Raw genomic sequence first — 14,204 nt, 5'->3', positions numbered from 1 at the left:
ATATATATATATATATATATATATATATATATATATATATGTGCTTTTCTACTTTTCTTTAGATAATAATCATTGATTGCTATTGAAGATATGCAATGTATAACTTGGTAATATATTTTAGGTGCAGTGAAGGGAACAGTTAGAAGGGAACATGTGGAAGGAGCAATGGCGGTTTTTACCTATGGGCTGCAGGGCTACAGACCCCCCCCCCCCCCAGGTAAAATCCGCCACTGTTCTCTGACTAAGTAAAGCCAGATGCAGTCTGTGAGACTGCTCTGGCTTCACATTGACTGGCAGTGACTTCCTATTGGAAATCCAACCTGCCAGTCACCCAAGGCCCAAGTCCCATTGGGAGGTGCTCCTTTCCTCCAGGGCGCATCTATATGGGATGTTGAGCGGCAGCCCATAAAAACCAGATTCCACACATGCGCAGTACAAGGACGATACTGTGCATGCGCCGGACCCGGGACCCTGAATATGCCTCTGGGGGCTGCTGCAAAAGCAGATCATAGAGGCTGGGGGCCAGCGCATGCACAGTACCAAAGAAGCTACTGCCATGATGGGGACCGGCGGACGAGGAGTGAAAACATTCCTAGCAAACAATAACTGTAGAAGCTCATTTTGTAGTGCATTGTGTGGACCAATCATACTCACTAGTGCAAATCGGTACGTGCAGTGCATTATGTGTTTGATACTTTTTATAAAAGGCCTCCTCAGTCTTCTACATATAGTATATGTCAACTTAAGCTGGGTACACACTGGTTGTCATTTAATATGATATGAGGGGGGTGAAAAAACACTTTAAAGTTGAGGGGGTGTGTTATTGCCCCCCCCCTCCTCAGCAGCAGCACACACCTACAGCATGTACTGTTCTTACAGCAGGCTCAGCATGAGCTCTCACGTTGTCTGTGAAATGCTCATGCTGAGCCTGCTGTCAGCACAGCACATGCACAGCACGTGTGCTGCTGCTGCCCGGGAGGGACTGAGGGGGAAGTGGGGGGTGTCATTCCAGGGCCCCCCGCTGGCCTCATCCAGCAAGCCCGGGCCCTGGTAATTAGTACACCCCCCTCTCGGCAGCCCTGATGAGTACATCAACAAAACAACAGATCGGTACATTGAAAATATTGGCTTCTTAGTTTTACCAAAACATCAGACTTGTTTGGAAAGTTTTTATTACTAAATATGTTGCTATTTTCCTGTATGCCAAACTAAACTTCTTCCTTGATGGCCATAGAGGCAGATAAGGGATGTTGGTTGAGTGCACACCTGTACTATGTATTATGGGAAAATATGATTGGAATACTTAGATGACAATGAAAGGAGACGTGGGAATGTAAACAATGTGGGACTGAAGGGGTATATTTGCTTTGCTTGTGAATCACATTGTTTCGAGTATATCCTTCTGCTAAAGCGTGCAAAGTGTGGGATTAAAAAAACACCCTCCTCATTTATCACCTGGAATCAGCTGTGACAGGCATTGATCATATACTAGCTGAGAGACTGCTACGCTCCTGTCCCTAGAAAGTTAAACAGCTTCGGCAGCAAAAATTATCTCTTTTCAAAAAATCAGGGGGTGTTCACCAAGGCTATTAATCAAAATCATTTAAGATAAAGTTAATGTATAAATAGATGTCTTTTGAACAATAGATGTTAAGTCCTAACTGATCATTCTGCCTGCCTTCTATTCTGTTCCAGAAGGAGACAAGAAAGGAGAAAGCGTTGACTATTAAGATGTTGGCAATGTAGCATGCATGTACTATTTTAAGTCTCAAGTATGAGTATGGAAACTAGGTAAAGTTTCATTTATATAAACTCCTATGTTTTCAAATGTGCATTTTATACATGTTTTATAAAGATTAATACTGTGCATAAAGTATCACAAAGCACACACTTTCTATAATGCTTAATTGTAGGTGGAAGCATGGTTTGCAGCAGCATTAAAAGTAAAGAACTTTAGAGAAAAGCAAAATTTGGTACCAGGAACCAGAAGACATTTATAAATGTTTAGGCTCTTGTTGCATTTTTTTTTTTGCATTTTGGTTATTTGCAAGTTAGATGAATATTCTAAAAACTTTCACTGGATTTGAGAATTGAACAAAAATCTTAAAATTTTCTATAGATTGTAAGATTGCGAGCAGGGTCCTCCTATCATATTCACTGTCTGTAACTACCCAGTTTGTTTTATCCCTATTTTCAAATCTAAATCCCAACGAAACTTGATGCACTGTATAAGAAACTGCTAATAAATAAATAATATTGTTTGTGAATATGGTTAATGATAGTATGGCACATAACTTGTGCAATCAAGAGGATTACAGCAACCCACAACTAGACAATACATATTCTAAGTCACAATCCATGGGTTAAAGTACACGTGGTAGAGGAGGAACTTCAGTGAATAGGGCTGGAGGGCAACTTTTCTAGGAAGAATACTTGTCCGACAACATGTAAAATATGGCAGCTCTGTCTGTTTATTCTGTAACGTTCTCTTAATTAACAAAGCTACAATGCCACACAACAGTGATAATGAATAGAAATATTGCTTAATGTATAATAAAATATCTTAGAGCAGGTAGAAATAAAAAATCAAACAAAAGAGCAAAAAAGACATACATAACAAGCATTTTAAATGTGCCAGCAAGAAGTGACCCTAAAACACACATTTATTCAAATAACATGAATTTTAGGAATTGAATGCTTTTCCTTGGCAGCACGGCTTCTACTTGACAATTTTCATAATTTATCATTTTTAGGATTTGCTTTCCAAAATGTTAATGAGCAATTAATTTGGAGCCCCTTGATGCTTGAAGAAAATAGTCGAAAATATGTTCTCCCTGTATTATTATAGGAGATTAGGAAATAAATGCTACTTACATATACCGTAAATGAGAAATGGAGTTTGGAGGCTTCTATCTAGTGCTACATACTTACCCGATTCCATACATCATCAGTATATTTATTAATATTATGGAACTTTTTTTGTTAAAAAGTGTAACATAATTGATGGTGCCTATATTATTAAAGATACTTTGCGATTCCAACCTATTGGGAAGTCAGTTGCTTCCTCCCACACTTCCTACATTTTCCCTTTTGTTAGTAGGGAATAATCATAACAAATATTCAACTTTTATTTTAGGAATTTAATTGGAGGAAATGATCGGCCTTAAGCCTTACCAATATTAATGAGCTTGTACAGCTGTCTGGACTAAACTGAACATTCAGTGTACAGTGTGTGACAGCATCCAAAAAACCTAAATCAAGAATAAATCAGGCAACATTTAAGATCAGGTTGAACAATGCCCTCACTTGGCATATGTGTGAGGTCATAGTATGACTTTTAAAAAGGAGAATGGCATGTAGAGTAAATTTCAGTTGTATTTCCATTATATTTTATCATTACAGGTGTTCACTGTTTGGTAGACCAAGTGGGGCCAAATTGTCCACTTGAGTTGCTATTATGTAATCTGTTCAGGTTGATATAAGTTTATCTAGAAGAAGATATATATGTAATCTTTTTTCAAGATGCATTGAAAAAGATACTCAGTATCGAAACCGGTCGGCTGTGAGGCACAGAGGGGAACAAGAGAAGGCTCTTCCATTGCACCAGCATCCAGGGACGCCTGTCTTTCAACATATTATGTGCTGTTTGTCTAAACTTATGCTGTGGACAATTACATATGGTGAGAGCTAGAGATGGGCAGCCCATAGCTGAGTCGGCCCAAAGATCCGGATCTTCCAAATGAGCCGACTGAACCATGGTCTGTTGGGAGTGAGTCGCGGCTCCTGGAGTGAGACAGCTCTTTCAGTGATTGGAAGACCTGTCCGGCTCCAGGACCTGCTGCTCAGTCACACTCAGGTCATTTTTTGTTACAATATTACACTATTGTTTCCTTTTACACTATTGTAACGATCAGATCAGGTGATCGATCAAATTAACGTATGCCTCCTGTTATGATTATCTGTCCGGTGAATGTATGTCTGATATTGGTGTAATAGTTATGTCTCCTGTAAGTATTGGAATCAGGACATGTCTTGTATGTAAACTGTAGGTGACCCTGGTCTAAGTTTGAGGCCTGTATTTCCTCAGTGTGACATCTGTGGACTCCTCCGGAGTCAGGATGTAAGATAAGATCTGAGCCCTCATAAACCATGGTCCAGGAGAAGAGGTTAGAGTTTGTCCCCTTCCTTCACATCTCTTATCAGTGGGTCTGCTATGCAAGGAAAGAGGATCAATCACTTTGAAAACAGCAGACTGTACATTGCCAGGGACCTTCCACACTCCTTCAGCATGGAAAGAGTGGAATCCCAAGGGTGGGAGGGATGAGGGAGTCTGCAAGGTATAACTAAGACCTTCTCCCTATAGTCAGTGTCACTACCTGGGGGTCTAGCAAAACAGGCTGTAGGCGACGAGAGATTTCTTGTGGAGGACCCCCCCACGTCAGGATCTGTATTTAAGTGTAAGATAGGTTCTGTCTTTTTTCCCTTTTTATTTTTGAAATTGCATTTAAAACTCGTGTGTACTTTTAAAATCACTGTAAAACCTTGTAACTATTTTCTAAAGCTCTGTAGTTTTCTAGGAATAAATAATACATATTCTCAGTCCTGGTTCTGTGTTCTTAAGACTCATTAGCCTCAGAAGAGAAAGGCTGGAAAGCGTTACCATTGTTATCTTGTATTGTGTGGTCAGGGGCGAGCCAAGCCGCCCCTTGCGCAGTTTCAGGCGCTAAAATCAGGTTTTGGCTGGTGGCAGTGTACCTCAAGGAAAGGACCCGAGTGTCCTGAGTGAACCCCAGTCACGGCCGGCGCTGCTCAGATTGACGTATCGGAGCAGGCGACCGGTGGGTCCGTGACATTTGGTGGCAGCAGTGGGATGGAGAATTCATTTTTCTCTTTAAGAACTTAAGTGAGTGTGGGTAGAATTTTGTGAGAAATACCCACCTCACCAGAATCAGAACTCAGAGCTTTACTATAGTTTTAAAAGTCACACAGTGGATGCAATTTCTGTTCCCTCCCTTCTCTTGTTTTTCTTTCCTATCATTTTATTTGACAAGTGTGAGACTCCGGATGGCTGATTACCAGCAGATGAGGAGAGATGACCTGGCGGTCGTGTGTGTGCAGAGGAATATCCCTTGGTCTGGCCAGAGTAGAAAACGTATGATTCAGGCACTAGTGGATGCCGATCGGACTCTAGCTGCTGGAGGAAACCAGTCCATGGACAATCCTACCCCAGGGGCTCAGTCAGCACTGGACAGTACAAACGATTCCGCGCCAGGGTCAAACACTTCTGCTGGACCCAGCAAGTCTACACTGCAGAGCGACCTTCTAGCTGCTAGCAGGCAATTGAAGGATGTGAACCCCGTATTCGCTTTGCAGCTGGTGCAGTTCTGCCAAGGCATTGTCGACAGAGAGGCTGCGGAGCGCAAAGCCATTGTCGACAGAGAGGCTGCGGAGTGCAAAGCCAGACGAGAGGCTGAGGAGCGCAAAGCCGTACGAGAGGCTGCAGAGCGTCATGCCGAGCGTGAGTACCAGTTGGAACTGGTGAGGCTCAGGGGGCTGATCGCTGTTGGTGAACCAGTGGAGGATGATACAGGGCATCATGATGGCGAACCTTTACGTGAGACTTTATCTGCCGTGGCTACTGAGTTAGCAGGAGATGGGCTTCGTACTGAACTTTTACTGTCTGCTGAAGTAAATAATGTGTTGGATCATGGTGTGGACTCTGTTATCAATCATGGGGAGCCTAACAAGGGACAGAGGTCCCAAATGACCGCTGACGCGAATTTCACCGGACCGCGTCATGCACAGTTCCCTGTCTTGGAAGCAGACAGAGGAAGCCAAGTGAGTGTCAGCTTGGTTGTGAGTAATGAGCTGGCCCTGGACACTACAGCCGATGCTCAGAGAGCTGACATCTCTGCTAGCACCAGGGAGACTGTAGGATGTGTGGCAGTCAGGGAGACTGCAGAGTACCAATCCCCTACAGCACCAGAAGAGCCCAGTGGGTATATTGACCCAGTGGAGGATGATGATGTGTTTACCCTACTGAGCACAGAGGAACTAACGGAAGAATGCCAGCTGCAAGGTATCTCCTGCCACAACCATACTCGTGGGGAGATGATCATGCAGCTCATCCAGGCCAGTTATGATGAGTGCAATGCCTTCAGCCAGTATCGTGCAGCATTTCGTTTCTGGGGTCCATCCGCGTCTCCTTGGGTGCTGCTGAGAGAACTGGGACAATGTTACAAATTTGCGCAGCAGGAGGTCGATGCTTGGAGAAAGCTGGATACCCCATTTTGGGGGGATCAGTGCCGCCGGATAGGTGTGGAGTGGCGTCGCCTAGAACAGCTGTTGCTACCAGCTCTGGAAGCAGAGTTCCAGTTTAAACGGTTGGGAGAAGCAGAATCTGAGGATGTCAGCAGCTTGCTCTCACCAGGGGTGCCCCACCAGGGCAAGGTGCCTCTGCCTACTACAGCAGTCATGGAACCTGTTCCAGAGACCTCACATCACAAGGCCCAGTTTAAACTGCTGGAAGATGTGAGCAGCATGTTCCCTCCCGTTGCTCCAGATTTGTTGCCGGAAGCGGCTGGCTGCATAGTGAAAGTATGCAGGGGAGAGACTATGTCGGAAATAGGAATGGGACTTTCTGACTGTATGCACACAAGTATGTGTGGGACTACTGATGTGGGACTTTTATTAACTCCACACATATCTGTCGCTAACCCTTCTGAACCATATGATGCATCTCAGGTAGTATGTAACCATGCTGAACATTGCAATGTTGTTATTTTGTGTGAAGCCCCTGGGATGATCTGTGATAGTGCCGTACCTTCGGTACAGGTGAAGGGTGAGTTAGAGACAGGTATAGTGGGTAATCCTTGCCAGTTTGTGGGGTTAAATGAATGCCCTAATCTAGTTGGGAATGAGACACCCTCACTCATCAGTGGTAGGAGTGCTGATGGTGATGTCATTAAGGTTGCTGTGCTAGACGTTAACCCTGTTCCTCCAGTGATGTCTGGTTGTGACATGGTGCCCGGGGACGCTAACTGCAGAAATGGGACAGATCTGAGTTGGTTGCAGGCAGAGCATGTACCTGCCAATAAGTTACTGGTGACAACATGCTCAGATAACCCCATTCCTGCTCAGAGACAATGGGATCCAGATATAGTGGTTTTGCCATGGTTCAATTGTAAGCCAGCAGGATGGGCCCCATGTGTTGTGGAAGATGCACAGGCTAATTTGCAGGTATTGCAGGATGTCTCCCCAGGTTATGATAGTGATGTTGCTGTTGATAATGTGATGTCTTGCGCTACTGTGGGAACTGTGGTACCAGGTATAATAAGTGACCTGGTGGGCCCTGTGTGCACTGTAGACCTGTCAGATAGGGAGAGAGTGTCCCTTACTGCAGCTTTCCCCCCAAACCCCCCTCCTTACTGTAGCCACACAAGAACAGATACAGGAACACAGCAGGGGTTCCCTCCAGACACTGAGAACTCTCCAGAGAGTGCATTTTTCCAGCATCACTGGATAACGGATGCCTCTCCTGAGAACCTCAGTGGCACCACCCCAGGCACAGAACCTGCGGGTCTGGGAGGGAAGGTCAGGCTCAGGAAGGTGTCCTGGACTGACATGGAAAGCTTGGCTTTCCACGCAGAACTGAGAATCAACCCTGCACAGGCTGCCCCATACCTGGGAAGTGGGAAAGATACACCTGGGTGCAGTGAGAGGGTTGTTTCAGGAATAGAGCCAGTGGCTAGTAGGGAAGCTGCTGTGTGTAACCAGAAGGGTGGGAGGGCCCGTGAAGAACAGGTAAACTCAGCTCCATTAACCTCAGAAAAGCTGAGCTGGGATGTTCCCAAGACAGGGGACAATGACCTGCTGGTATTCCCCCTTGCAGAAACGTGCCCCCCTTCGCAATTCACACACACAGACAAAGAGGGAGAATCTCCTCACAAAAGGATGAGGTGTGAGGTGTTGAGTGAGTGGACCTTCCCCCCAGTGAAGGGGAGGGGGGGTCAGTCAGCTCAGGAGAGGTGCTGGGAAGACATGTTTAAGTCTGTATATAGTGCTGGGAGAATGCCCCACACCTGTGGTATAGTTAAACGTGCCGAGTTACGAGTCCCAGGGGGATGGCCGTTTGGGGTGTGGCGGAATGGTCTGGTACTGATCTCAGTGAGTAAGGCCACACTGCCAGCTGCAGGGGAGAATCCGTGCCCAGGAGTACGACGCACAGCTGTGGTGGGCTGTGTCAATATCAGCCGGGATGGACACAGCTCCCACTATATCAGTGTGCTCACAGACTATGGGTTCGAGGACACCTGTGTGCTTTTAGTTTGCCATCTCCTGCGAGAGGGACAGGGACTATGCCCATTGCCCACCCTAGCCACGGCTATGGCGTCAGGTGGTGCCAGGACCGACGTCAAGTATAGTGAAGTGTTAGTACAGATCCCGCAGAATCAGTGGCAGTCTGTCTCAGCACAGAGACCACTGCTACCTGTCCAGGTGATGTAGTGAATAGCGCACTGAGGAGATGGTGACGTGGGTCACCACCTCTGTGCGCCATTTTAAAAGGGGGAGGTGTAACGATCAGATCAGGTGATCGATCAAATTAACGTATGCCTCCTGTTATGATTATCTGTCCGGTGAATGTATGTCTGATATTGGTGTAATAGTTATGTCTCCTGTAAGTATTGGAATCAGGACATGTCTTGTATGTAAACTGTAGGTGACCCTGGTCTAAGTTTGAGGCCTGTATTTCCTCAGTGTGACATCTGTGGACTCCTCCGGAGTCAGGATGTAAGATAAGATCTGAGCCCTCATAAACCATGGTCCAGGAGAAGAGGTTAGAGTTTGTCCCCTTCCTTCACATCTCTTATCAGTGGGTCTGCTATGCAAGGAAAGAGGATCAATCACTTTGAAAACAGCAGACTGTACATTGCCAGGGACCTTCCACACTCCTTCAGCATGGAAAGAGTGGAATCCCAAGGGTGGGAGGGATGAGGGAGTCTGCAAGGTATAACTAAGACCTTCTCCCTATAGTCAGTGTCACTACCTGGGGGTCTAGCAAAACAGGCTGTAGGCGACGAGAGATTTCTTGTGGAGGACCCCCCCACGTCAGGATCTGTATTTAAGTGTAAGATAGGTTCTGTCTTTTTTCCCTTTTTATTTTTGAAATTGCATTTAAAACTCGTGTGTACTTTTAAAATCACTGTAAAACCTTGTAACTATTTTCTAAAGCTCTGTAGTTTTCTAGGAATAAATAATACATATTCTCAGTCCTGGTTCTGTGTTCTTAAGACTCATTAGCCTCAGAAGAGAAAGGCTGGAAAGCGTTACCATTGTTATCTTGTATTGTGTGGTCAGGGGCGAGCCAAGCCGCCCCTTGCGCAGTTTCAGGCGCTAAAATCAGGTTTTGGCTGGTGGCAGTGTACCTCAAGGAAAGGACCCGAGTGTCCTGAGTGAACCCCAGTCACGGCCGGCGCTGCTCAGATTGACGTATCGGAGCAGGCGACCGGTGGGTCCGTGACAACTATTGTTTCCCTATTTTTTTGGGTACAAATCCCTATTTGAGAGAGAGAAATGCATCACTCCTAGCTGCTGTGGGAACTATCTGATACATTCTGGTATTGTATTGTTTCTATGTGAAGTGGTTCTTCATGAATCAGACTGGTCCCGCCCAGCTGCTTTGTAGCGCACAATACAAATCTGAAAAAAACCTTTTGTTCTATTGTCTTTAGAGCGGGTCCGCAGCAGTTTGAATCTCGCGCTGGGCCACCAGCCAATAGGAGCTGGCGGACCAGCAGCCACTCAGGAGTGGAATTGGTGGCTCATGAATGGCTGGCGGATCGCTAGCTCCTATTGACTGGTGGCCCAGCCCAATATTTCAAACTAAGTTCAGAGCAGGTCCGCAGCAGAGAGCCACTGTGTCCGGGCAGTCCACCGCTTCTACCCGACTGACACTGTTTACAGCAGCCGCTGCAGACCCACTCTTTAGACAGCCAGGCATCACACCCCTGTCTGCCCGGCTGTCAGCTTCAATATTATGTGTATGCCAATAAAAAAAAAAACAGTTCTAGAAGAAGGTGTCCATATACACCATACCGGTGTATACTGGGCCACTTTGAGCACTATATATCTATATGGGACCGGCATCAATCCACAGCTTCAAAAGCTGGCGTTACTGCACTCGGTGCCTTTGCTGAGAATTAAGATAACAGCTAGGGAGGGTATGGCACTCTCAGCATGAAATAAAAACGGAGTAGAGCAGGTGTATCAGCAACGTTTCAATGCATTTTATTATGCATTGCCTCCAGGCTCCAAGACAATGCATACTAAATGTTTTTATTTCATGCTGAGTGCAAATTTCTACGTTTCGGTTTATTTCAATAAACCTTCATCAGGAATACCTGACGAAGGTTTATTGAAATAAACCGAAACGTAGAAATTTACACCTAAGAAGTGTCATTTCTTTATTGAAAAACCTGAGAGTGCCGCTCATCCATCTACTGTATGATTATTTGCAAGAGAGGGCACCGGGCCAAGCTACATCATATGAGGGCAGGAGTGCCAGGCCGTCCAAGAAGATATATATATATATATATATATATATATATATATATATACATAGCCACTGATTTGCAGTTTATTTTGTTATATTATGTGTTTCTGTTTGTTTTTAGCGATCACTATGGCAACTGTGGCACACGCATTGCCCAGACGACGTGGCCGCCTCATACATGTCAGTTGCGCCAGAAGCGGAAGACGATGGTGGGGCAGCCAGCGTGGACGGGCTTGCGGCCGGGACAGCCTCATTGGTGAGTTATCATATTTATTGTATCACTTGTCACCATTTTGTTAATCAGATGAAGGGGACTTGAGCCCCAAAACATTATTAAATTTGAACCACTTCACACTACTGTCTTTGGAGTGGAGTCTCTGACTGCCGCCCATTACCATACATACTATACAGGACAGATGCCCAGGGGAAAGCACCGGAGCAAGCGGCCTGCAGCGGGGACCGGAGTGCTGGGGATCAGGAGACAGTGCGAGCGGACACACGCTCGCACCGTCTCCCCCTTTCAGCACCCAGACCAGCGACTCAATCCTTCTCCCTCAGCGCACTACGGGACTGCACCCGCAGCCCTCCTTGGCACAGTACACCGCACTCCCCCGGTCTTCCCTCACCCGCAGACCACTCCGGTACTGCGGGTTGCCCACCACCTCGCATCTCTCCGTGGTCACCCCCACTCTCACACCCCTTCTTGGCGGTGACATTTACACAGTGGTTGCACTCTATTCCTTGTTTATTTACCATTTTGTAACTATGGCAACTTAGGACACAGTGATTGACACACGCCCCCAGGTGATGTAGGAAACGCCGGTGCAGGACGCCGATGATGTCATCAGTTCCCCGCCGGGGGCCAGCACGGGTGGTGGTGACACAGTGTGATTTGATTGTTTGACTGCTATATATGTAAGTACTTTTTGCCTCACTTGTTATGTCTTGATAAAGGGCTACCCGCCCGAAACGTCGATTTGCACTACTTGTGTGTCTATTGCTTCTTTATTGATTACTGCCGCCGTGCAGTTTAAAAATCTTAGAGTGACTTCTGCTTACTACCTTCGGTACATTTCCCTAGCGGGATAGAAGAGCACCTAAGTTGTTGTGTAACTTCTGCTGGAGTGTCGGAACCCCAACCCTATATATATATATAGAGAGGGTACCCTTTCAATGCGCTACAGAAAATGTATGGGCAGCAACTAAGTGTATCCCCCCTGCTAGTGGGGGAAAAAAGGAGAGATAGCAAAAGATGGACAAAGTGCGCCCTCCTATAGTGTATCCACCACCAATAGAACAAATGGTGACAATGTGGTCACGATACAACAAATTTAATATAAAACAGATAAAATATAACAGTAAAATTCTTTCATCTGTATGGAGTCATGGATTTCTATAATGGTCAGTATACACAAAACCCAACGCGTTTCGTCGTTAAAACGACTTCCTCAGGGGTAACCGTCTAGGTGGTGGAAATAGACAATATTATTTTTTTGTTTTTACACTTACTAGAAATTAAGTAATTGCACAGACCTAAAAGGTCAGAATACAAGATAGTATTAAAAGTACATACCAACAGGTAACTTAATATTTTTTCAGTCACAGTGTAATACAGCTTTCATTTGAAAGAACATGAAGAAATGGGTCTTTAACAGATCTCAATCATAATGCTTGTCAGCATCTAAAACATGAATTAAAACATATATGCAATATGTCAAGAGGAGGAGCAAGATAAGACAGAGGGAAAATAACAATATAAATATAAACAGATTTGGAACATACCAATTTCTTATAACAAGCGTAGGACAATAGGTGAAAAAACGTTCTGAAGGAGTTCAGGATTACTCCTTACTGTGGTGTAAGCACACCTACAACATGAATAGGTCACATAAGCCATAGGTATAAACAAAACGAATATGACCAAAATAAATAGAATTGGGACATACCAATTTCTTATACCAAGTGTGGAGGAATAGTAGGTGGAATAACGTTCTGAAATGGTTCAGGATTAATCCTTAGTGTGGTATAAGCAAACCTACAATATTGATGGTTCATGTAAGCAATAGGTGTAAACCGAATGTTCATCATAACAGTATTACAGAGGGGTTAGATATTTTTACACGACTTCATATCTCAGTACAAAAATTCCAACTCCTAGAGTGAATCGGTACAAAGTCAATCTCAGATGAAGTCAGGAAAAAACAGGGGATACACATTCCCCAATATGTAACCAATAAATGAATAGGGGTAAATATTCCCCATACCAATACGTGTGTAACATACATGAACATAGCATTCATGATTCATAATAAGGAGCCCCAATAGTGATTAAACTTCAATGGGTATGGTATAAGGAATGAGTACAACTCATACAGGGCACAGAGAACATAGTGTCCAATACATAATATAAAGGAGAACATGCAGTGACAAAATACAAGCCATAATTATTTGGAGAGGAAAACCAGCTCCTACATACCACAATCACTTCTGCTCAACAGCTGATTCAAGGACCAAACTCCAGGTAATGATGTAATAGTGACAGCCGATTATATAGTAAACGGCCGAAAACGTCACTTCCGGTACGGAAGTGTATTTTAGAATGGGTATTAATGCACTTACAGGGCAAGATGATAAGCTCTACAGTGGGAGCTAAGTGTAGATAGTATCGCTAATAGAGGCTCATGCAGTCCGGTACATGGGGACCACTCTAATAGTCCACAGCGCACGGTGGAATCCCAAGTGCGTTCCACTTAGTCACTTCCGTGACATCACTTCCGCTCGGCGGAATAGTTACGTGCAGTAACGCTGCGTCCCACCTTATGTGGCGCAACTTTCAATCAGGCGTCCACATAGGCATAAGAGCGCTAGTTGCCATGACTATATCAGCCAAGCTTGCGTTCCAAATTTCTATGGGGCGCAGATGTGACGTCATCCCATCTGATAAATACGATCAGGAGAAAATATGAAAGAAAATAAGACTAGGCAGTGGTTCCTTAGTACTGCCTTCACTGTATAACGATTATCAAACGTATCCCAATACCAGTGGAAATAAAAGCTAATGGTTTTTCTCTCCAATTACATATTGCTTATATGTAATTGGAGAGAAAAACCATTAGCTTTTATTTCCACTGGTATTGGGATACGTTTGATAATCGTTATACAGTGAAGGCAGTACTAAGGAACCACTGCCTAGTCTTATTTTCTTTCATATTTTCTCCTGATCGTATTTATCAGATGGGATGACGTCACATCTGCGCCCCATAGAAATTTGGAACGCAAGCTTGGCTGATATAGTCATGGCAACTAGCGCTCTTATGCCTATGTGGACGCCTGATTGAAAGTTGCGCCACATAAGGTGGGACGCAGCGTTACTGCACGTAACTATTCCGCCGAGCGGAAGTGATGTCACGGAAGTGACTAAGTGGAACGCACGGTGGAACGCACTTGGGATTCCACCGTGCGCTGTGGACTATTAGAGTGGTCCCCATGTACCGGACTGCATGAGCCTCTATTAGCGATACTATCTACACTTAGCTCCCACTGTAGAGCTTATCATCTTGCCCTGTAAGTGCATTAATACCCATTCTAAAATACACTTCCGTACCGGAAGTGACGTTTTCGGCCGTTTACTATATAATCGGCTGTCACTATT

At 44.9% G+C, this 14,204-nt stretch overlaps 2 long non-coding RNA genes across 2 annotated transcripts in view; one reads left to right on the top strand and one right to left on the bottom strand.

Annotated features, from left to right (window-relative positions):
* Window positions 1-1,698: 1,698 nt before the first annotated feature.
* The window catches only part of LOC146079513 (uncharacterized), a 51,472-nt gene continuing 38,966 nt past the window's right edge, over window positions 1,699-14,204 (top strand). Inside the window, exon 1 of the long non-coding RNA XR_014474580.1 lies at window positions 1,699-1,791. This is a non-coding gene — a long non-coding RNA (uncharacterized LOC146079513). The remainder of the gene's footprint in view (window positions 1,792-14,204) is intronic.
* LOC146079512 (uncharacterized) lies at window positions 11,825-12,588 on the bottom strand. Its single transcript, XR_014474579.1, has 4 exons — window positions 12,499-12,588; window positions 12,335-12,420; window positions 12,126-12,233; window positions 11,825-12,014 (listed from the first exon to the last, which is right to left on the bottom strand). It is a non-coding gene; the product is annotated as an uncharacterized LOC146079512 (long non-coding RNA).

The sequence above is a fragment of the Crinia signifera genome, chromosome 5 (genome assembly GCF_055691185.1).
Source record: "Crinia signifera chromosome 5, ASM5569118v1, whole genome shotgun sequence".
NCBI classification, from domain to species: Eukaryota; Metazoa; Chordata; class Amphibia; order Anura; family Myobatrachidae; genus Crinia; species Crinia signifera.
Note: the sequence above shows the minus strand (reverse complement) of the source record. Positions and strands in the feature narration are given on the sequence as shown.